We start from the raw sequence: 23,471 nt of genomic DNA, 5'->3' as shown, positions 1-23,471 counted from the left end.
TGCCCCTCCCTCTCCCTCTCTCTTTCTCTCTCTGAAAATAAATAAGTAAATATTAAAAAAAAGTACTAATCCATTACAATAACACCATCAACAACAATACTGAACACTCTTGGCACTGAGTGATAAGCACTTTATTTACATTATTACTTATTTAATTGAAAATGATAAACATAAAATTGAAACAGTACAAGAAGATATGCCATAAAATATAAGTCCCCCTCCCACCTATTTCCCTCCTTAGAAGCAAACATTGCTTCTTGTATATTCTTCTAGAATTTTTACATCCATGAACCACCATACATGGGCATGTCCTTCAAATAAAAGATGGTTGCATCTCATACATTTTGTATTGCTCCTTTGCCTTTTGCATGTTGCAATATATCTTGGCCATTTTTCCATTTTGGCCCAAATAGATTTATTTTATGTATTTATGTTTAGAGCTACACAGCATTCCATTTTATGGATGTGTCATAATTTCTTAAACCACTGTCCTTTTGAGGGATGTTTATGTTGTTCCCAGTCCTTTGTTCTTACAGAAAACAGGGCAGTGAAAATCTTTCTATGTATGTTTTTGTACACAAGTGTGAGTTTATCTGTAGAATAAATTCCTAAAAGTAAAATTGCTAGGTCTTATCTCTTTAGTCCTCACACAGCAACCCTGGGAAGCACGTGCTCTTATTATTTCCATTTAATATACAGGGAATCAGAGATACAGAGAGGCTAGGTAACTCGTCCAATAAATTACTAGCGGACACTGAATTAAAACTAATTCTGTTGAGCACTGTAGAGACTACAAAAGACTTCTACGCACTCTAGATGACGTCTCCTCCTTCTCCTTCTTCCCCTTCTTCTTGTTCTCCTCCTTCTCATTCTTATTCTTCTTCAGGGAGACTCTACACCAAATGTTGCGCTTGAACTCACAACCTTGAGGTCAGGAGTTGCACGCTGTACTGACTGAGCCAGCCGTGTGCCCCTTGACCTGTTATTAGAAAGGGTTCCTTTTATTTATTTACTTTTTTTATGCTCAGGATCATATGAGAATCTGCATCTATAGCTGTGTTAATCATGGTAGGATAGGCTATGCTGCTGTAACAAATCAGTCCTCAGATCTGAGTATTTTAATAAGAGAAAAAATAATTTTTTGCTCTTGCAGAGTCTTATGGAACCTGCGGATGCGCTCCTCCATCTGGTGATTGAGGGATCCAGGCTCTCTGAGATGCTCCAACACATGATTGTCAGCTTCCCTCAGCAGGGAAAGAAACTAAGAGGTAGCAGGAGGCACACTAGCTCTTATATATAGGTTTCAAAGTGACACGGGTCACATTTGTTCACGTTCCATTTACTGAAACCAGTCATGTGGCCCTAACTTAACTGCAAAGGAGAGTGAGAAATAGTCTTCCCTTGTGTCCAGGAAGAAGAAAGGGTATGGTGAGCATTAATTCAGTCACATATGTACATATCCCTACCCAACTCGAGTAGGGAAATAGGGAATTTTAGGGAGCTTTGCTGTACAATGTGTGTAAAACTCCCATCTCCATTTCTCTAAGGAAATTTCAGGAAAGACTCCTTTGTCTTTCAGTGCCTTGGGAATTAGAACCATACTTTTTTCTGGTGTGATACTGGTCTGAGACTGGAAAAAATGGCCCAGAATCATTTGAGTTTCATTAATAACATTAAAAATATCAATGTATTCAATGATTTACTTAAGTTAGAGCAGACTCAAGATTATTCCTATCATGTCTTTCTCACTCACTTGATCCCACTGTGCTTTTGTAAGAGGGAGACAAAGCAGGCGGAGTAACTCCAGGAATCCTGGCTTACTTTGTGAATAATTCATTTCCATCTTATTTTTGCTACAATCACAGTAAATGAGTTGTTTACAGGCTCTTACTCAATAGCTATGAAAGTTACAAATTATTTTAGTATTTTAGTTCTCCAAAAATTTTTTGTTGTTACCATTTCAAGGCCCAGCCTTGGGAGCAGGTGGGGAATGTGCATGTCTCTAATCTTACACGTCGTCATGGCGGCAAGGGCAATGTAAATGGTCCCCAGGAAGTTGAGAATCTGGTTCTAGGAGGCCCCAAGCTGAGGGATGCAGTTTCTTCCAGTTGTGTTTGGCTGTCTGGATGGATGAGTGGAGAACGATGATAGTTGAACTCACTGAAGGTTGGGGTTCTCTTGGGTAGAAGAACAAAGAGGTAGATGTTGAAGTGTTAGCAAGAGTGCAGGAAGGGATGCTTTAAGCGGTTCAGGCTGAAGAGGGAAGAAGATGAAGAGGTAATTTTATAAAAAAGGTAGGAGTCCTGGTGCCAAGGTGTATCAGTGAGGACAAAGAAAAGGTATCATGGGGTTAAGGAATGGAATGAGATAGGAACATGGGCAAATATCATCAAATAAGTCAAGGAGAACATGTAAGGTTTGATGGGTCTTCTATAAGAATGTTGAATTCTCCCAAGATTCTGGCAGGAGCACTAAAGATAACCCAACAGTAGAGGCATGAGGCTCAAAGCAGAGAGGGTATTTTTATTACTGTTTATGTACTTATTTTGAGAGAGAGAGAGAGAGTGCACATGCACATGTATGTGAGAGTGTGTGTTGGGGAGGGGCAGAGAGAGGGGAGAGAGAGAGAATTCCAAGCAGGCTCAGCACTGTCAGCACAGAGCCTGGTGTGGGACTCAATCTCACAAACCTTGAGATCATGACTTGAGCCAAAATCAAGAGTTGGACGCTTAAACAACTGAGCTAGTCAGGTGCTCTGAAAGGGTGTTTTTCACATACGTGAAAATGTAGTGATCTGCTAAACTGTTCACAGTGGTTATTTTGATGGGGAGAGAGATACCAGTGGCTATTTATTTATACACTTCTGTATTAATTGGCTTGTCATAATGACCAGAATTGCTTTTGTAGTCTGAAAGCAAATCTACTAAAGTCAAGAAAAAACAAAAACAAAAACAAAAACTGAAGACAACTAGAAAAACTAAAAAAGAAAACGGGTGGTCTGGAAGAAGTGCTTGCCACATAGTAAGCGCTCTATAATTGTTAATTATCAACATTGCCACTATTATCTTGGTTAATGGCAACACCCTTTAGGCCAGCATGCTAGAACAGACTTGTGCTTTCTCCTGATTGAATTCCTGCAGCTGCCTTTGTCCGTTTCCCGAATGCCGTGCTGCTGATGGGTAACGAGACTCAACCCTACCGGCTCTGCCTCTCCATGCTTGCTTCATCGTGCTTCACACTGAGTTGTGTTCCCGCACCATGCAGTGATAAGATCCTGGTGCTTGGATTTGGTTTTGGGGAGAGAGAGAAGACCCTACTCAGGTCCCATAAACAGCTGTTCCACCTCTTCATTAGCAGACATTTATTGTCACCAGTAGATACCATTAGTTTTCTACCTTTCTAGCCTTTCACTGATTCTTCTCTGCTAACAGAGTCTTGATTTTGCTCAGGCAGCAATGTGCCCAGAGTCAGTCCCTCTTCCCTTTTGATGTGCCTCAGCTCTGGGGAATGAGATAAAGGGATGTCTGCTGGGCTTCTGGGAAACTACCTTTCTGGGAAGACAGAGCAGCCGTTTAGCTGTGAGTCTGCTTGGTTCTTGCTTTGTGACTTATCCTGTGAGGATGGTGAGGATGTGTTGACTTGTTGAAGCCATCCTAATGTCATGAGAGCAGATTGGAGGATGGCAGGGGGGAAGGATTCCAGGAGCCTTGGTTCTTGGTAACATTGAATTACCCCTCCTCCAATCCACTTCTGAACTTCTCAAGGAAACAATAAATGTTCTCATGGTTCAAGCCATTGTTGGTTGGGATTTCTGTTACCTGGAGCTGAGAACATTTCCTTGTGCTGGAGGCTGGGGGTTACAGCTGAATTGGATTCATCTCCTGCCCTCAAGGAGTTCACAGCCCAGTGGAGAATCACCTCTTTTTTTTTTTTTTATTTTGAGAGAGAGAGAGAGAGAGAGAGAGAGAGAACAAGCAGGGGAGGGGCAGAGAGAGAGGAAGAGAAGAATCCCAAGCAGGCTCTATGCAGTCAGCACAGACTCTGATGCGGGGCTCAAACTCAAGAACCAGGAGATCATGACCTGAGCCAAAACCAAGATGCTCAACTGCGCCACCCAGGTGCCCATCTGGGCCTGAGCAAAGTGCATGGACGGGGCTGAGCCAGACGGAGCATGGATGGAGTTGTGGTGATGCGGAAGGGTTGGGCACCTTGCCTATGGGACATTCGTGGGCTCACTCACCCTTATGTCCCATCATCTGTAGTCCCATCAGTCTCTCAGGACACAAGCTGTGATTGCCAGGAACTGGGTAGCTCTCTTTTTGAAGGCAGACGCATACTTTTCAGAGAAGCATTCAGATTACACTAGTGCTACAAATTAACACATTATTTTAGGCCATTTCTGGGCCATAATTTTATCCTCCCCTTAGCTATTTACTGCATGCAAATTTTCCACTCTATGCAAATCACTCACTTTATGCAAATCTTTTACCGTATGTTACCAAGCCTCAGCACCTGCGCCAGGCAGAATTGGATGATTCAGGCCTTGAAGCCTTAAAGTGCAAACACTTAACTCAAGTAATCTCTAGGGGGTGGGGAGATAGTTGAGCATTGGATGCTGGGGACAGCAGCCTTTGCAAACAGCCTGCTTCCCTTATAAGGGTGTGCTGAACTCTGCTGCCTTCCCCACCCCCTCTTCCTTAGTTACCTGCAAGCCCCTTCCAGGTGGTAATGACTATTTGGAGTAAATATTTTGATGTGAATGGAATGATTAAGTCCCGGCTGGCTCTGCACAGAACCTTAAGGCAATTAGGTTTTCCAATCAGTGCAGGCGAGTGCATCATTGTGCCCGGCTGGGCTCAGTGAGGCGCAACGGGGAGACTGTTTCTCTAAGGTAGGTCCCCGTGGGGGAGGGTGGGAAGCAGTGGCTGCCTAACCTTGGATGCACACTGCAATCACCTAGGGAGCTTGAAAAAATACTCATGCCTTGGTCCCATCCTCAAGTATTCTGATTGAATTGATCTAAGTTGTTATTATGCCTTAAGTTTGAGTATCTGTGGCCACATAATACAGGGCACAGGAAAGCCTCACCTAGGACACTGACTGTTGAGTTTCTCTTGTGTTCCTCGCTGCCCTCCAGTGGCCCCAGCATAGAGCATTACAACGTTGGCCTCTTCTGTGGGCACCACAGGAAAAACTCCAGAAACTCTTCTGTGTAACCTATAATTTATTCACTCCAACCCCTATGGAAGATAGTTTCATTTTAATGATGAGGAAATTGGCTCAGAAAAGTGGGAGTGCCTGGATAGCTCAGTGGGTTAAGCATCTGACTTTTGATTTTGGCTCAGGTCATGAGCTCACAGTCGTGGCCGTGAGAAATGAGCCCTGCATTGGGCTCTGCCCTGAACGTGGAGCCTGCTTGGGATTCTCTCTCTCTCCCTCTGTCTCTGCCCCTCCCCTGCTCACTCACACACTCTCTCTCAAAAAATAAATAAAATAAAATAAAATAAAATACATGAAAAAAAAAAAAAAAGAGAAAGAAAAGTGGCTCACCTAAGGTCTCCTAGCTAGAAAGTAGCAAACAGTCAGGATTCCTGCCTCTAATTGTACAGCCAGTCAGTCAGTCCTAAGATACTGCTCTTCCTAAGATTTGAACCCTGTGACAGCCACCTCACTTTTGGTCCTAGATTGGGGACTGTGCACATTTAAAATCCCACTTCTCAGGCTATTGCCCCTGACTCTCTGTAGATAGGAAATCTGGGGTTCCTCCTTCCATCCCTGGGGCCATCAGGAGGTCCAGCACAACCTGAGGGGCCAAGGGGACAGGAAAGAGCCTTCCCATCAGTTCTGTGAACCATCTCTGCAAAGAACAGAGCTGCCTGTCAGAGGAAGGTCCATGGCATCAAGTGGGCCTGTTATTGGGTGGGGGCTCTCTGAGTGGACGATTAACAAAGACAGCAGTGGAGGACAATGGATTTGGAACGCAACAGACCAGAGAGATCCAATCCAGGCTCTGCTCTTTGGTGCATGAACCTGGAGAAGTTTCTTTACTTCTTTGAGCTTCAGTTTCCTAATTTATATGACGAGGATTATGACCACATCTTCCTTTTGGGGTTGTGGTGAGGACAGCCCAAGATGATGGATGTAATGCCCCTGGAACAGTGCCTGGTGCATTGTAGGTGTTCACCTTACGTTATGTTCTTTCTCTTCCTCTTTCCCTTTTCCCTTGATTTCCTTTGGTACAGCTGACATAGATTGTAATTTTTAGAGAGCTTGTTACTATATAACAAACAGGATACAAAGGGCATAATCACAGAGATGCTGAAATGGGGACATTATTGATTTAATTCTTTAATGTTAAAAAAATTAAGCTTCTAAAAGAGCCTTTCAATCAAGCATATTGTGTGTTTCCGAAAACCTCAGCAGGATGAGCTTAGGGCCTGCTGTTCCATCCCACATCACAAATCTGCCTCTGCTGGGTTGTTCCTAGGACAGTAGTGAACGGGCAGCTCAGGAAATCCGCAGCTGGGCATTGCCACACACTCCGGAGGCCCCACAACTCTTTCCTCCTTGCCAGTCTTGCGGTGTGGCAGCCGAGCGTTCTGTGGCCATCTTGCTGGTGCCCCACTGTCCTATCAAAAGGCCTTTGCATGACTATTGGATCCAGGAATGAAGAAAGGAAGAAATGAGTGCTTCCCAGGTCTTGGAGCCAGAGGAGAGTTTCCTCACCTCCAGAGAGACTAGGGTCGTATGTGGCTTTCTGAGCACAGGGACTGGCAGGGCTTATAAGTTCTGTGTGGTCTGCAAAGGGCGGCTTCTCCCAGCCAGCCTGCGCTGGGGCCTTGTACATGGCAGCTGTTCTCAATCTTTGCCTCCTCCAGGTTCCTCTAGGCTGCAACCATTTCCCCGATCTTCTGGTCCTTAGTTTTAGGGGCCCCTGGTCCCCTACGTTCTCATTTTGGCTCCATACCTAGTTCTTTCAAGCTTCAGTCAGTTTCTTGAAGCTTGGCTTGGCCTCATTCTGTTTTTCTCCAGGACATGACTTCTCGCCTCTGTGCGAGCCACAGGTACCACTTCCTTCAGCAGCTCCTCACGCTTTGCCTTACCCCCGGCCACGGGGGTCAGTGTTCTCCAGCTTGGGAAGCTGGTTGATTTGGATTTCGGTTCTAATTCCAGCATTTACAAGGTACGTGCACGTAGGCATGCTGTTTTGTCTGTCTGAGCTTCGGTGAAAGAAACTGAATCTCAGAAAAGGAAAGCCATCACCTGTGTTGAGTGAGAGGCAGAATCCCAGACCCTAGAGCCAACACAGACTTCACGTTCCCTACATGAGGATCCATTTCTTTCTACCTTAAATTGGAATTTTTTTTCTTCCTCCCCTGACTCCCCACCTCTGCTTTCTCCTTCTTCAGACAAGGATGGGCCATTTCCAGGCATGGCTCTCAGCAAATGATGAAGTTTCTAGCAGTATGACCATGGGCAAGTTACGTATACTCTGGATTTCTGTTTCATCTTCTGTAAAATGAGGGATTCCGTGGGATCCACCTCATGCCATATAAGGTAACATTCGCAGGTTCTGGGGATGAGGATGTGGACATCTTTGTGGGGGCCACTATAGGAGGCCTTGGGTCCTGCATCCCTCTTCAGGTCTCTGCCATCCTTCCCCATCAGCTGGATGCCTGGCAGTCGACTCATCTCACCAAATCTCACTTGTATCTAGTTGAGTGGACAGAGGTCTTTTAGGGACCTGCTTCTGGCCCCCCTGGCCACCCAAATGGCCCAAGTGCCCCAAAGGCAGATATTTAAAAACTTTTTAATGTTTTCTTATTTATTTTTGAGACAGAGAGAGAGAGAGAGAGAGAGAGAGACAGAGGGCAAGTAGGAGAGGGGCAGAGAAAGAGGGAGACACAGAATCCAAAGCAGGCTCCAGCCTCTGAGCTGTCCGTGCAGAGCCTGACGCGGGGCTCAAACTCACAGACCGCGAGATCACGACCTGAGCCCAAGTCAGACGCTTAACCAACTGAACCACCCAGGCGCCCCCCCCCCAAAGGCAGATCTTTAAATGACATTCTTCAGGTGCCTAGAAAACACACGCCTCACTCTGACTTAGGTTGCGAGGCCAGCCCCTGTCCCTTCTGATCTTTGCTTTCCCGTGTAGAGGGGGCTGTCACTTTGGCTGCTTCTCTGAGGCTTTGGCATTTTCCAATGACTGGGAATTACCATCTGGGTTATAGTGTGGGCATGTAGCTGGGAATTGCTATAGCCTTTTGTCTCCATGAGGGCAACAGCCTCAAAATAACATACAGACATGGGCCTAGCCTAGGGGATTTGGAGGAATGCAGCCGAAGCAGATGAAGCTGTCTCTGGAGCCCATCTCATCTCCCTTATACACGAGCTCCTGAATGTCCTTATTTAAATTTTTTTTTTAAGGTTTTTATTTATTTTTGAGACAGAGAGAGACAGAGCATGAATGGGGGAGGGGCAGAGAGAGAGGGAGACACAGAATCGGAAGCAGGCTCCAGACTCTGAGCTGTCAGCACAGAGCCTGACGCGGGGCTTGAACTCAGGAGCAAGATCATGACCTGAGCTGAAGTCGGACGCTCAACCAACTGAACCACCCAGGTACCCCTAAAGAGGGTGGATTCTTGATACGTATTCATCTCTTTTCCCTTCTGGTGCCCCATTGTAGAAATGAAAAAGGAAGAAAGGTCCAATGATTCAAAGAATGGGAGAAAGGCCATTCATTGGTGGGTAAGAGATTTTAAGAAAGTTCTAGTAGATGGGAGGGAGATGGTGGATGGTGCCTGTGGAAGCTGCTGCTTGAGTCCATGAGCCCTGAAGATGTCAGCTACAGCAGAGGGCGAGAAGGAGGCATGTGGCTGAAAACAGGAATCAAACAGAAGTTTTGTGTATAGGAACATCAATGCCTCTCCCCCGACTCACATAGGCCAAGCAACAAAATATGTTCTTTTGTTGAAAAATTGAATGGTCTCAGAGAGATGGCCTCTGGCATCTGGCACCTGGGTTGGGTGGACTTATCCACTAGGCATCGTGTCTAGGCCCATAATATTTTGGGGGCCTCCCTAAAATATTTTAATTTGAATATATTTTAAAAATAAGAAAAATATAATAGTAAATATAAAACAACAAATCCAGCCTGAATTTTTTCATCTTTATGACAACACAGTTATACATTTTTAAATACTATTTTATGGAAGAAGGGACCAGGAAGGCAAAAGTGCCTAAGGCCCATGAATATCATAATGTAAGCCTGATCTGGGACCCCCTGGCATGAGTTCCAGCTTCTAACCCATCTCTCCAAAATGAAGTCCCACTCAGATTTTTAGTGATTCACTATTAAAAATTAAGTGAGATCAAAACCTAATCTGTTATTGCATCAGCTCAAACAGTACTCGAGATGGGCAAGGCTGTGTTCAAAATCTTTAAGACCTAGTCACTTCAGGATCCCCCTTGGGTGTGTGGAACGGACCAGAAAGCCACAGTCCCCTCGACCTCTAGGGTAGTTGTCAGGCTAGCACAGATGGCTTGAGTCAGAAATAACTTGCATGTTCATGCAAGTTTACTGAACTGGGACCCAGGGTTGAGTAAGAGAAGACTCCTGTCCTCTGGTGTGCCCCGTGATTTTAGGGGCCAGGAACCAACCTGATACTTACAATACTGTCACGAGTGCCCCAAGAAAGGTGTGTGCTGTGTCAGGGAACTCAGAGGCTTGACGCCGAAGGACATATTTTCTATTTCTTAAAAATAGAATGAGAATATTTTTTTAAAAGTAACTATTGGTTATTTTTTAAAATTTAATTTTTTATTTTTAGAGAGAGAGCACACATGAGTGGGGGAGAGGGACAGAGGGGAAGAGAGAGAGAAGAGAAGAGAAGAGAGAATCTTAAGCAGGCTCTATATCCAGCAGGGAGCCTGATCCCACAACCCTGGGATCATGACCCGAGTTGGAATCAATAGACAGAGGATCAACCCACTGAGCCACCCAGGTGCCCCTAGCAAGAGACTTGACAGGCAGTCAGAGATAGGGGATTTTTAGGCATAGGGAACAGTATGAGTGGGTGCTCAGCAATGTGGAAGGCCATGCATATTTAGAGAAACGTGGACAGCGTACTAGGGCTGCTGTGGCTGTACGGTTTAGTGGTTAAGCGTGTGGATTGTACGTGCCTACTACCTGGCCTTTATCCTCACTTCTGCTATTTCTTACCTGTGTGACCTTTGGCACATTTTTTTTTCTCCTTTTTTTTAATTTAATTTTTTAAATTTGCATCCAAATTAGTTAGCATATGGTGCCACAATGATTTCCAGAGTAGGTTCCTTAATGCCCCTGACCCATTTAGCCCATCCCCCCCGCCACAACCCCTCCAGTAACCCTCTGTTTGTTTTCCATATTCGAGTCTCTTATGTGTTGTCCCCCTTCCTGTTTTTATATTATTTTTGTTTTCCTTCCCTTCATCTGTTTTGTCTCTTAAAGTCCTCATATGAGTGAAGTCATATGATATTTGTCTTTCTCTAATTTTGCTTAGCATGATACCCTCTAGTTCCATCCACATAGTTGCAAATGGCAAGATTTCATTCTTTCTGATTGCCAAGTAATACTCCGTTGTATATATATACCACATCTTCTTTATCCTTTCATCCATCGATGGACATTTGGGCTCTTTCCATATTTTGGCTATTGCTGATAGCGCTGCTATAACCATTGGGGTGCATGTGCCCCTTGAAAACAGCACACCTGTGTCTCTTGGATAAATACCTACTAATGCAATTGCTGGGTCATAGGGTAGTTCTATTTTTACTTCTTTGAGGAACCTCCATACTGTTTTCCAGAGTGGCTGCACCAGTTTGCATTCCCACCAGCAGTGCAAAAGAGATCCTCTTTCTCCGCATCCTCACCAACATCTGTTGTTGCCTGAGTTGTTAATGTTAGCCATTCTGACAGGTGGGAGGTGGTATCTCATTGTGGTTTTGATTTGTATTTCCCTGATGATGAGTGATGTTGAGCATTTTTGCATGTGTCAGTTGGCTATCTGGTTGTCTTCCTTGGAGAAATGTCTATTCGTGGCTTTTGCCCATTTCTTCACTGGATTATTTGTTTTTTGGGTGTTGAGTTTGATAAGTTCTTTATAGATTTTAGATACTAACCCTTTATCTGATATGTCGTTTGCAAATATCTCTTCCAATTCTGTCGGTTGCCTTTTAGTTTTGCTGATTGTTTCCTTTGCTGTGCAGAAGCTTTTTATTTTGGTGAGGTCCCAATAGTTCATTTTTGCTTCTGTTTCCCTTGATCTTAGGCACATTTCTTAATCTATTTTACAGCTTCCCCATAGGTTAGGTTAAGAGGATAATAAGGGTACCTACCTGAAAAGACTATTTTCGGGATTAATAAAATATACATCCTGGAATAAAGTAAGTGCTATATAAATGTTACCTGTCCTTATTACTTCCACCTGTTTGGACTATGGCAATTTCTTCTACCTCCACTGATGAGCTGTGAGCTCCTTAGCGGTAGGAACAATGCCTCTCTCACCTCTGTCTCTCTCAGGACCTTATACTATGTAGGCACTCAATAAAGGCATATTGAATTGAACCAGCTTCTGGAAGAATGATACATATAATCAATTAGGCATTTTTTTTCTTGGTTCTGAGAGAAGGAAATTTAGAGTTTATCCCCCCCGGTGATGTCTTCTGTGTTGCCCGAAATGCAGATGGGGCAAAGAAGGGCAGCATGTATGGAGTATTACTGGGGCATGGTCCCCTGGCTAGGTGCATTTACATACCCAGCTTCATTTACTCCTCCCTACAACAGTGGGGCAGAGGTTTCCATACCCGTTCCTTAAAGGAGGAAACGGGCTCAGAGAAGTGGAGTGACTTGTGTGAGGTCACCGAGATAAGTGGTAGAATCAAAGTCTACCCAGGGAAAAATCAATTCAAAGTCTGGGCTTCTCTCTTCCAGAGCCTGCAGTGGCCTCTCTGGTGGGGGCCAGTATTCAAAGGTTATTGGTGTGCCCTCCTCTGGCTCTTCCTGTTTGTGCCATCTTTGCTCTAAAGGCACCGTTTGGAGATGGTATCAGAGCTCATCAGCTCATCAGCTCTGGTCCTTCCTCAACCTGATGAGTAACCACTGTAATTCACATTTCTTTCTGTCATGTTTGCTGGGCCATCTATTTTCTCTCCACCGTGGCTTGGCTTGATTACTGCAGACTGAAAGGGGAGCAGGGCCCTGGTTCTGTTTGTTGTTACATGTGGATGGAATGAGGCTTCCTGGGTTAGCTGAGTCTTCATGCCCACCCGTAGTATGTTAGCCAAGAGCCTCTTGGGTTTGGATGGAGAGATTGTTGGGATTATTGGCTCTGGACATAGTTATTAAAAACGGAGCAAATACAGGGACAGAGGCCACTCCTCCTACCTGGAGAAGTGTCCTCAGGGAGCAGGGAACTTGGCTGGAGGCAAGACAAAGTCTCCAAACTAGGCTCAGGCTGTCAGCAGGACTAAAGACTAATTGCTAAAAGACTCCGAATGATGTCTGTTTAAAACATCTTGATTTCTTCCCTGGCAGTCCACCTAAGTTCCTTGGTATGGACCACTAAACAGAAAGAACCTGCTCACTCCTTTGGAAGGAGAGACAAAATTGCTCAGACAGTTCCTGGAGGGAGACACCTCCATCCCTTTGAAGGTGGCTGTTCTGTGGGGACGCTGCAATTGCTGGCTACGGCCACCAGATGGCAGCGTGGAGAGCAGAGCTGAGAGCAGAGCTGGTTCTACTCTGGATGGAATTTACCTGTAGAAGGGAAGAGGAAGTCCTTGGGCTTCCAGGGACGCTCTGAGGAAGCTACAAGCTGGCTTGGCCTGGAAGAGTGTGGGTTTCTCAAGGGGAGAGGAGCACTCCTTTGTTCCTAGGTCCTCAGATCAGGGACTTGCCTTGGAACTCCGGGGTTGGATTCTGGGAGACCAGCATCCCTGGAGATTTCGTGGCTCCTGGCTGCCCGCTGCCCTCCCCCACCACCATTGGGCTCGATCCATTCATCAGGAACCCCCATCAGGTGAGAAAGTAGGAGAAATTTATCTTTTAGATAAATGTGTCCATGTTGCTTGGAAACAATGATGTGGCTTCCTGTACTGGCATCTACCCTAAGGCTGGACTGTCCCTCCTCAGCCGTCCACACTAGCTCATCACTGTGGGCCCCAATTAGCTACTCCCTGATCACTCAGAGAAAGGTTTGGCAGCTTTCCGAAGATCAGAGCAACTAGACTATTTGCTTCTGTAATTTCATCAAATGAAAGGGCAGGAAATGCATTGCAACAAAATTCACTCTTTGCTTCATTCTTAGAATAATGTGTCTGGAAATGAATTAGAAGCTGATTTGACATGGATTTTAAAAGAAAAGGTCAAAGACACTGCAACTCAAAATATTCCTCTCTGGTTAGTCAGGCCTGACAGTCTGTGTCACAAGGGCAGCCCATCGAGAGGGGAGCAGACACTGGTGCTCATGGGTCAGGCAGGTGTTAAGTGCTTTCATCTATTTTTGTCTCTGTGAAGGAGGCATTATTATTATGATCGTTCCTATCTTACAGATGAGGAAAGTGAGGCTCAGAGAGTGTATTGGTTATATATTGCTGTGTAACAAATTATCCCAAAACTTGGTGACTTAAAATAAACATTTATTATCTCATGCAATTTCTGAGCATCAGGAATCTGGTGGTGGCTTAGTTGGGTGGTTCCAACTTAGGGTCTCTCATGAGGTTGTAGTCAAGATGTTGGCTTGGACTGAAGTCATCTGAATGCTTGACTGGGGCTGGATAATCTGCTTTCAAGATGGCTCATCGAATGGCTGTTGGCAGGAAGCCTTAATTTCTTGTCATGCAATGTCAAGGAGGCTCTGCAGAGGTCCTGAGTATTGGTTTAAAATGGCAGTTGATTTCCACCAGGGCTAATGATCCAAGGAAGAACAAGAGGAAGCTGCATTCCTTTTTCTGAAATAGTCTCAGACCACATATTATCACTTGTGGCATATTCTGTTGCTCACACAGACCAATCAAGATACAGTGTGGAAGGGGACTCTACAGGGACATGAATACCAGTAGCTTGGGATCATTGGGAACCATTCTGTAGACTGGCTACCATAGAGAGCTTAAGTAACTTGGCCATTGAGTGAAGAGGCAGAACGTTACTCAAGATATTCTAAGTTTCTTTCCAGTATGAACAGAGGCCTTGGAGTGACATTCAGGTAGGCTAAAGATTTAATAATTCATGTTTTTCCCATTCTACTGAAAAAGTTGAAAAATGCTAGTAGTTCTTATTTGTCAGAATATGGGGAAATGGTCACTTTCATTCACTCTTGGTGGAAAAATGATCAAAACTTAAACTTTTTTTTTTTTTTTTGAGAGAGAGAGAGAGATAGAGAGAGAGAGAGTGCACATGTGTGCACAAGGAGGGGAGGGGCAGAGGGAGAGAGAATCTTAAGCAGTCTCCAGGCTCAGTGTGGATCCCAAAGCGGGGTTCTATCCCACAAACATGGGATCATGACTTAAGCTGAAATCAAGAGTTAGATGCTTAACCAACTGACCTACCTAGGAGCCCCAAAAGTTAAACTTTTCTTACCCTTTGACTCAACCGTCCTCCTTCTAAGACTATTTTATATCTATCTATCTATCTATCTATCTATCTATCTATTACAGAAAATATATATGGCAGAATATGGCAGAAGTGATTATTTATATAAATATAGTCACACACAACACACATGTTTTTATAAAAGTATCATTTATAATAGGGAAAATTGGAGACAAATCTGGGTTTGGTTAAATATATATATTTTTTATCATTTTAATGCAATGTTATACAACTACCAATGTCTTTTTTTGGTTTAGAATCCAGTCTAGGACACTGTGCTGCATTTAGTTCTCATGTTTTCTTAATCTTCTTTAATCTGTGAGAGGGTGTTTTTTTGGTCTGTTATAACTTTGATACTTTTAAGAGTACTGGTCAGTTATTTTGTAGACTAGACCCTTAATTTGGGTTTGTCTGGTGTTCTCTCATGATTCAGTTGAGGTTCTGCTTTTCTGGCAAGAATACCACACAAGTGATGTGCTCTCTTCTCAAGGTATCCTATCACTGATGTTGATATGTCTTATTACGTGTGGTATTAACTTGGGTCTGCCAGATTCCTTCACTGTAAAGTTACTGTTTTCCTGTTTGTATTTAATAATTATCTTGTAGGGTAGATACTTTGAAGTTATGCAAATATACTCTTTCTGACTGTACTTTCCAATGGTACTTGCTTGTGACAATTATTACCATGAAGTTTGCCTACTGGTGATTTTCTATTTCCATCATTCCTTCTATATTTATTAACTGGTATTCTTCTATGAGGAAGAGGTCTTTCCCCTAATTTATTTATTCAGTGATTTACTTATGGCAGTGTGGAAAATAAATTCTTGGGATGCTTGGCTGGCTTAGTCAGTAGAGCATGCGGCTCTTGATCTCGGAAACATGAGTTCAAGCCCCACGTTGGGCTCAGACCTCACTTATAAAAAAGATCTGTTCTTTACAACATTAGTACAAATTTAACATCTTGAATTTTGAATTTTTTTTCTGAAAGAAATAATCAATAATATTTGGTAAAACAATCCTCTATCATGCAGGGCAAGAGAGAGAGCAGTGGCTTTCGTGGGTAGGAGTCCAGCCTCCAGAACAGAGCCTGTGCCTCCTTGCAGCATAGAGATTTGCAATTTCATTTTACAGATCTTGAAATGGCTCAGACAAGTTAATTTGGAAAATAATGCTGGAGCCAGGGTTAGAATCCATGTCTGTCTGATCCCAAGACTCACACCAATTCCACCATCCTCCCGCAAACATCTGAAGGAGGGGAACCGGAAGGTCCCTGGATTTATGCACCTAGGAAGTCTCCCAGCTGTGTTAAGCTATAACCCCATCTTCTCTTCATAGGGGACTCAGGCTGGAGACTCACTGTCCTGGGGCAGCCTCAGTTCTGCTGACTCCCTTTGTCTTAACCTCAGAGATGAGGTTTTCTTTCAAAGAGCCTTACAGTTCTTCCACCTGAGCACAACTCCACCTGACTGCAGATCTCATCTGCACATAACATAATTCCTCTTCAACACAAGGAAATGATAAATCAGCCATGCATTGTGTGTGCAAGTGCACGTGCATGTGTGTGTGCTGTGTGGTGGTGGTGGGGAGTGAAAGGGGACAGACTAAACACCCCCAATACCGGGGGGGAGGCAGGCAGTTCAAGTCCCATTGTTCCCGCAGCCATCTCCCATCAGGCTTGTTGAAATAATGGCTTGAAAGCTCAAGTCCTCTCTGAGTTTCCTGGAAGACAAGGCAGACTTCAGTTCTCAGCTTGAGCGTTGTAGAGGAAGTCTCACTTGACTCCCTAGACTACATCACACTCCCACCTCATCACACTGGCTCATGGCACTGGTGTCCTCCTTCAGAGCACTGTCCCAGGCACTATTTCAGGAATTACTTGACTTCCGCCCGATATCCCTATTGGACAACACACATCATGGTGGACAACTACCATATTTCCTTTCATGAGCAAGAAAGGTGTACCTCCATAGATAGAGAATGGAAGACTTGAGAAGTATAGTCTTTCTGTAAATTGTACCTGAGAATTGCATGCCAGTTAGCTCAGTGAATGTGGATTTACTGTGGGAAGCTCTGAGTTTTCTGAAAACACAAAGGTTGCATGTCATTGAATCCACACTGAATTGGAGATTGGTTTTACGGGGGTTTTTTTTTTTTTTTGATATTTACAAAGGGTGACAAGCGGGTCAGATTGTTAAGTAGCAGGGCAGACGTCCTTATGAAGATATCCAAAGTTGTGAATTCTTAGAGACCATGTGCTTTACACAACCAGACAGGCGAAGGGGTGGGAACAGCCCAGTCGTGTTCTCAAAAGAGCCACAAGATGGCATTGCTGCTGCTTCCCAGGCCTGACCACGGAGCCCCCAGTGAGGAGCGGCTGCAATAATTACTGTAAAAAGTAAGCAGTGATTGCCTAATGGAAACCCTGCTTGATTGGCCTGGAATTCTGACTAGTGATGGAGACTTCCTCACAACGAAGACTTGGAGGAGGCTTCAGTGAAAAGCTTGTCTTGGCTGTTTGCTAAAGGCTGGGTCTTTCCTAAGAGGAGATGTGGAGCTGCGGTGAGTCTTTTAGCATCAAAGCTCCCACTGGTTGCTCTCTCCAGCCCCAACCCGTGTCAGATGAGTTTGTCCCTCCCGGTCCCTTGCATCTTCTGCCACGGATCCAAGTTGCAAGTGAGGGGGTGTAACACGGAACAGGGCCACTGGCGGTGTGAGTATCTGCTCTAGCTGTCTGGAGTCGGCCGGTCAGCATCTGCTCATTCACTCAGCGTGCACTGAGTTCTTGCCGTGTGCCAGGCACCGTGCTGGATGCCGGAATCACAGCTGCAAGTTGTGACTGCAAAAATCCCAGACAGGGATTTGGACCGAAGGTTCCCCTTGATTCAACCTGATTGTGGCCAGCCCTTGCTCATAGTGGAGACTCCTTTCCCTCTGCTCCAGTTTCCAGCTGGGGGGCCTGCTGAGCCTAAATGGCTGTCTTGCATTTGGTAGCTTTAATCTTGCCCTTGAGCTAATCTCCAGGAACCCTGCCCATCCTGAGGCACCTCATCTGGTGGACGAGGAAGCTGACCTGAGTTAGGGTGACCAAGTGACCCACTTGCTTGGGACTGGGGGTACGTGTTCCAGGATGCAGAACTTTCATTTTATTTATTTATTTATTTATTTATTTATTTATTTATTGAGAGCGCATGTGCATGCAAGCAGGGGAGGGGCAGAGAGAGAGAGAGAGAGAGAGAGAGAGAACGAGAATCCCAAGCAGGTTCCATGCCCAGCGCAGAGCCGAATGAGGAGCTTGATCTCATGATCCTGGGATCATGACTTGAGCCAAAATCAAGTCAGATGCTCAACTGGCTGAGCCACCCACCCAAGGTGCCCTTAGAACTTCCATTAAAAAAATTTTTTTTAAATGTTTATCAGTTTTTGAGAGAAAGTGAGAGAGACAGAATGCCATCAGGGGAGGGGCAGAGAGAAACAGAGACACAGAATCTGAAGCAGGCTCCAGGCACCAAGCTGTCAGCACAGAGCCTGATGCAGGGCTTGAACTCACAAGCTGTGAGATCGTGACCTGAGCCAAAGTCAGGCGTTCAACCAACTGAGCCTCCCAAGTGCCCCTAGAACTTTCATTTTAAAACAAGGACTGATGGGCTTCCTGGGATGTGGGACTTCTAGTGCAAAAACCTGAAAAGTCCTGGGTAAATCCTGATGAACTGGTCATCCTCGGCCATATCCCTGACAAGCCCATCCTTCTTTTCCTCCTACCACCCAGGGTTTCTCGTCCAGCTACTAGACTGGGAGAAGAGATCAGAGCACCGGAAAGAGCCAGTGGACTGTGGGAAGGCCCCTTGCTTCCCTGGGCTGCAGTTTCCCCACATGGGGGGAGGTCTGAGCATGTGCCTTGTTGAGCATTGCTCCTGAGACTCTAGAACCCCCCTTGCTTCTGAGTCCTGTTCTTCCACAGTTTTGATGCTGATTCCTGCTCCAGGACATGCTCCTGGGGTCAGGCCTGGAGACTGCGGTGGAGAGGAGGACAGCCCCAGCCATGGGAGGGGCGGGGCTCACTCAGATACCCAGACACTCCAGATACAGTCAAGAGCTTGTGCCCAGTTCCTGGTGCTTCCTGACTGTTGGCACCAAACCCTGGCTCTGCTCTTACAGCTGGTAGGACTGTCTCATATATCCTATACCCACTGGCCCATGAGATTCATGGCTTGTACTTAGTCTCCCCAATGCCTTCCCTGCTCTGACCTCGTTCCGTTCCCTCCACTTCCTCTTTCTTTCCATGACCCTGACTTGAGTGCAGACCAGGGGTGTACATTAGCCACCTCCAGTTTGAACCCCCAGATTCTGACTTCTTTTATTCCTCCTGCTATCTTGGATAGAACTTGCTGCTTAAGATCTGTCCTGGAAGATCCCCATTTCTGGTGGCTGGAGGTCACCCAGAACAACTGGTCTCATGTAAGGTATGTGTGTGGATGTGAGGGGCATTTGGGTGGCACCATAGGTCTTAGGAGAAGCAGAACTGAGGCTGGGTCAGGTCAGTATGAGGGGTCCTGGCATAGAGCCAAGCTGTCATTGATCTCTGAGTGTCATTCCAGGGAAGACTGGGATAGGGGGAGGTCCTAGCAAGATTTACCCAACAGGATCACTCCAGGGCAGTCAGAAACTCCCAAGTTTAGGATTTAGCCAAGTTAAGAAGCAGTGAAATGCCCATCTGTAAAGGTGAAAGTAGGTGACTAGTTAAAGTGACACGCTGTGTGTGTGGGGAATTTTGTTAAATGCCTTATTGGTTCAACAGCATCTTTTCCTCTTGGACATGATGCTGGAGGGACAATGGATGGTGCCAATGCCAAAGTCCTACCTGACCCACCTGCAAGGAATTAATAGATGCCCTTGTTGTGTGAGCCTAATGAGAGAGCTGGAGCCTCACTGGGGAGAGGACCCACTGTAGCTGTAAGACGGAGCTCTGAGGTGCAGCTGAGTGAGGCCCCTGGCGGGGGGCAGCATCACTTTGAGATGAGACCAGGGATGACCAATGAGAAGAGCTTGAGAACTTCCATCAGGGTCCTGCCAGGGAAAGGGAGGGATCCAGGGGCTGCTTGCCGCTAGTGAAAGAGAGAATGAATACCCACAGAGAGAAAGGATAGTGCTCTGTTCCCCCTGGAAGCGCCACCTGCTAGCCAGGCCCACTTCCACTGGGCAGCCTGCGACCCCTACAGCTGGGCAGAGCCGCTGTAGACATGTTTCTTTTGAACCACAGCTCTGCCCTTTCGGACACTGAATGTTATGCATCATCAGAAAAGGACAGAAGAGCGTGGGCCCCTTGGATTCCTACTGAGGAGGCTAATTAACCTCCGAGAGCCTCAAATTTTCTCGTCTGTAAAGTCCTTTTCTTTCTTTTTTTTTTTTAATAACAATTTCCTTGCAAGTTTGCTCTGAGGTTTAAATGAGATAAACAGTTCTAAGAGGTCTGGCACAGTGTCTGGCTCACGGTGAGTGCCCCGATTCCAGACCCACTGAGCTCACAACTCCCATATTTGTTTCATAAACCTCGGCCTTTCTTCCAGGCCCCAAGGTCACACTTGCATTGGCCTGCTGGGCAGAGTCAGCCTCGCTGTCCCTCTGGCCTGCCCTGCATAGCACCACAAATTCCGTCTCTAAACTCACAGGTATTTGAGAAGGTGTCAGTGCTAACAATAAATGGTAATATTTCACACTGCTTTACAGTGTTTCCACATCTTTGATTTTAACTTAAGCGGCATTAAATCTTTTCTAGAACAAAGATGGGGTATAAATGAACCTTAAAGCAAACACACTTTGAGGTGCTTGTGTGGCTCAGTCGATAGAGCATCTGACTTCTGCTCAGGTCATGATCTCACGGTTGGTGAGTTTGAGCCCCGCATGGGGCTCTGTGCTGACAGCTCAGAGCCTGGAGCCTGCTTTGGATTTGTGTGTGTGTGTGTGTGTGTGTGTGTGTGTGTGTGTGTGTCTTTCTCTCTGCCCCTCCCCTGCTCATGCTCTGTCTCTCTCTCTCTGTCTCAAAAATAAACATTAAAGCAAAACCACTCATATAATCTTTTTATTTTTTATTTTTTTTGAGAGAGAGGGCGCAAGGGAGTGAGGGGGCAGAGAGAGAGAGAATCCCAGGAGAGGCAGAGGGAGAGAGAGAGAATGAGGGAGAGAGAGAGAAGTGGGGTTCACCCCAGGCAGGGTTTGTGTTTATCTGATATGGGGCTTGAACTCACAAACCGTGAGATCATGACCTGAGCCAAAGTCAGATGCTTAATGACTGAGCTACCCAGGCATCCGGAAAAGGTGATTTTATTAAAGCAAGGGACAGGACCCGTGAGCAGGAAGAGCTGCCCACGTACATAATCTTTAGAATAACTGGATTTGATATTATCCTCATTTTATTTTATGTTTTTAAATATTTATTTTGAGAGAGAGAGTGCGTGAGTGAGGGAAATGGATAGAGAGAGAGGGAGGGAGAATCCCAGGCAGGCTCCATGCTGTCAGTGCAGAGCCTGATGAGGGGCTCGAACTCACAAACTGTGAGATCATGACCTGAGCCCAAATCAAGAGTCAGATGCTTAACCAACTGAGCCACCCAGGCACCCCTATCCTCATTTTATACATAATAAAACATTAACCCAACTATAAGACTGGGTATGATCTTGTATATCCACCCCACCCCCCTTCAATTTCTCTCACTGAGAACCATTCTCTACCCTCCTTGCTGCTGCTGGGTCAGTCCTCCTTGTCTCTTACTTGGAGTGTTTTATATAGTCTGTTCTTTCTACTTCAAATTTCCCTCCCTCCATCCTACTGCCCAAGGCAGTTGCTCTAGAGTAAAAAGTAATCATGCTACTACTGTTTGAAAAGACAGAAACCAGTCCCAAATGTGCCTCTGGACAGAGTCCACATTCTTTAGTGTGACACACAACAAACACTCTCCATGATCTGGCACCTGTCTACCTTCCCAGCATTATCTCTCATCACACCTTGCCTGGCTGCCCGCTGGTCCTTCATCCTATACGCCAAGGTAGACTTTGCACAGCCTGATAGCATACTGGTTTATCTATTTTATTATTAATGCCTTTTGAAATATGAGCTCTTAGAGCTTTTAAAAAATAACTAGTTGAGCTCTTTTTCTGTTTTCAAATGAATTCACTCCTGTTATCTTTAGTTATTCCTCCAGTTCTCTCTAGTTAGGATTTCTTGGCTGTGTCTGCTCCCTGTTGTGCTCCCCACTTCAGGTGGGCTTGGTCTCCCTTGGCAACAGTGAGAGTGGGAAGAGCATCCCAGAAGAAGTCTTCCCTGCTTGTTTTGATCTTAGAATTTGCCTCCCCCATGCACAGTTAATTCTGTGTAGCCACAACACCCAGTTGAACAGTCGCGGCAGTGTGTATGTGAATTTTTATATACATTGCATTGACCATCGAAAGCCTGGGAGGAAGTCAGTCTGTAGTGTCCCCAACGTTCTGAATCCTACAACTTTGGTTTCACACATTTACAAAACCTGAAATCCTCCTATTTTTTTCTCTATTCAGGTCCCTATTTGTTTCTCTGTTAGGGATCTTCCATTGCCACTTATCCTGAAACCATATTAGGCACACACTTCTTGTTTCTCTTATCATGCTATTTTTAAAATGGAGTTTGAGGTCCTAGACAGCATTATTTGTGGTCCTAGGCAACATTGTTTGGTACCTGTGGAATAATAATGAGAAAACTACAAATCCTACTTGTATAGGACTATAGAGTAGCAATAACTTGTACAAGCTGCAAAGATGAATGAGTAAAACTATTCATTGCAACAGTGTTTGTAATATCCGAAACTGGAAGCAACTGAAACATCAACCAATAGTTGACTTCTTAAATACATATGATTATACCCTGAACATATAGACTCACTGAGAGGAGCCTATATGCACTAATATGGAAAATGGTCATTTATATGGTTAAGTAAAAACAAAGAATTTTATGTCAAGTATGAACGTATCATTCCATTTCAGTTAAAAGAAGATTATTATATACATATATACTCATGTTAATAGCCTAGAAAAAAGTTGAAGGAATGTTCAAACAGTAACATTAGTTATGAGAGTGAGAGGTGTGGTGGGGTGGAATTATACAAATAGAGGACTTTCTCATCTAAGTTGTACATTACGGAATGTTTACTTTTTTATTTACAAAAAATAATATGTTACTTTTATCATCAGGAAAAAAGCTTTATATGTCTTCTGGGATACAGCCAAAGCTATTATCAGTGGAAAATTCATTGCCTTTAATACTAGACTCATTAAGCAGAAAGAATGAAAACAAATTTCTAAATAAATAAATAATATATAAAAGTAGGATTCACTGAAGTTTAGAAATAAATGGACATAAGTAAAAGATAATAAAGAAAGTACAATTGAATGTATAAGGACAAATAAAAGGACCCAGGTTAGTCTCAACACGAACTGGATCCAGAATACCAAACAAGAAAGAAATCCAGCATCTATCTAGTTATGCTTTTGGGCAAAAAAATGGTTTGTAAAACACTTAAAAAGAACAACCAGGTCTTAGAATTTGTGGAGCTTATGGTCTAGCACAATTCAGTTTTGATTTCTGTTTGAGACAAAGATTGTTCAAGAGAGAGTTTATTTTGGGGTACCTGGGTGACTCAGTTGGTTGAGCATCTGACTCGATTTTGGATGGGATTGAGTCCTGCATTGGGCTCCACACTCGGCGTGGGATTCTCTCTCTCCCTCTACCCCTCCCCACCCCTCCACCCCCTGCATGCTCACTCTTTCTTGCTCTTTCTCTCCAAAAAAAAAAAAAAAAAAAAAAAAAAAAAAAAAAA

This window comes from Panthera uncia (genome assembly GCF_023721935.1).
Source record: "Panthera uncia isolate 11264 chromosome A3 unlocalized genomic scaffold, Puncia_PCG_1.0 HiC_scaffold_11, whole genome shotgun sequence".
Lineage (NCBI taxonomy): Eukaryota > Metazoa > Chordata > Mammalia > Carnivora > Felidae > Panthera > Panthera uncia.
The sequence above is the reverse complement of the archived record's forward strand: the minus strand, read 5'-3'. Positions refer to the sequence as shown.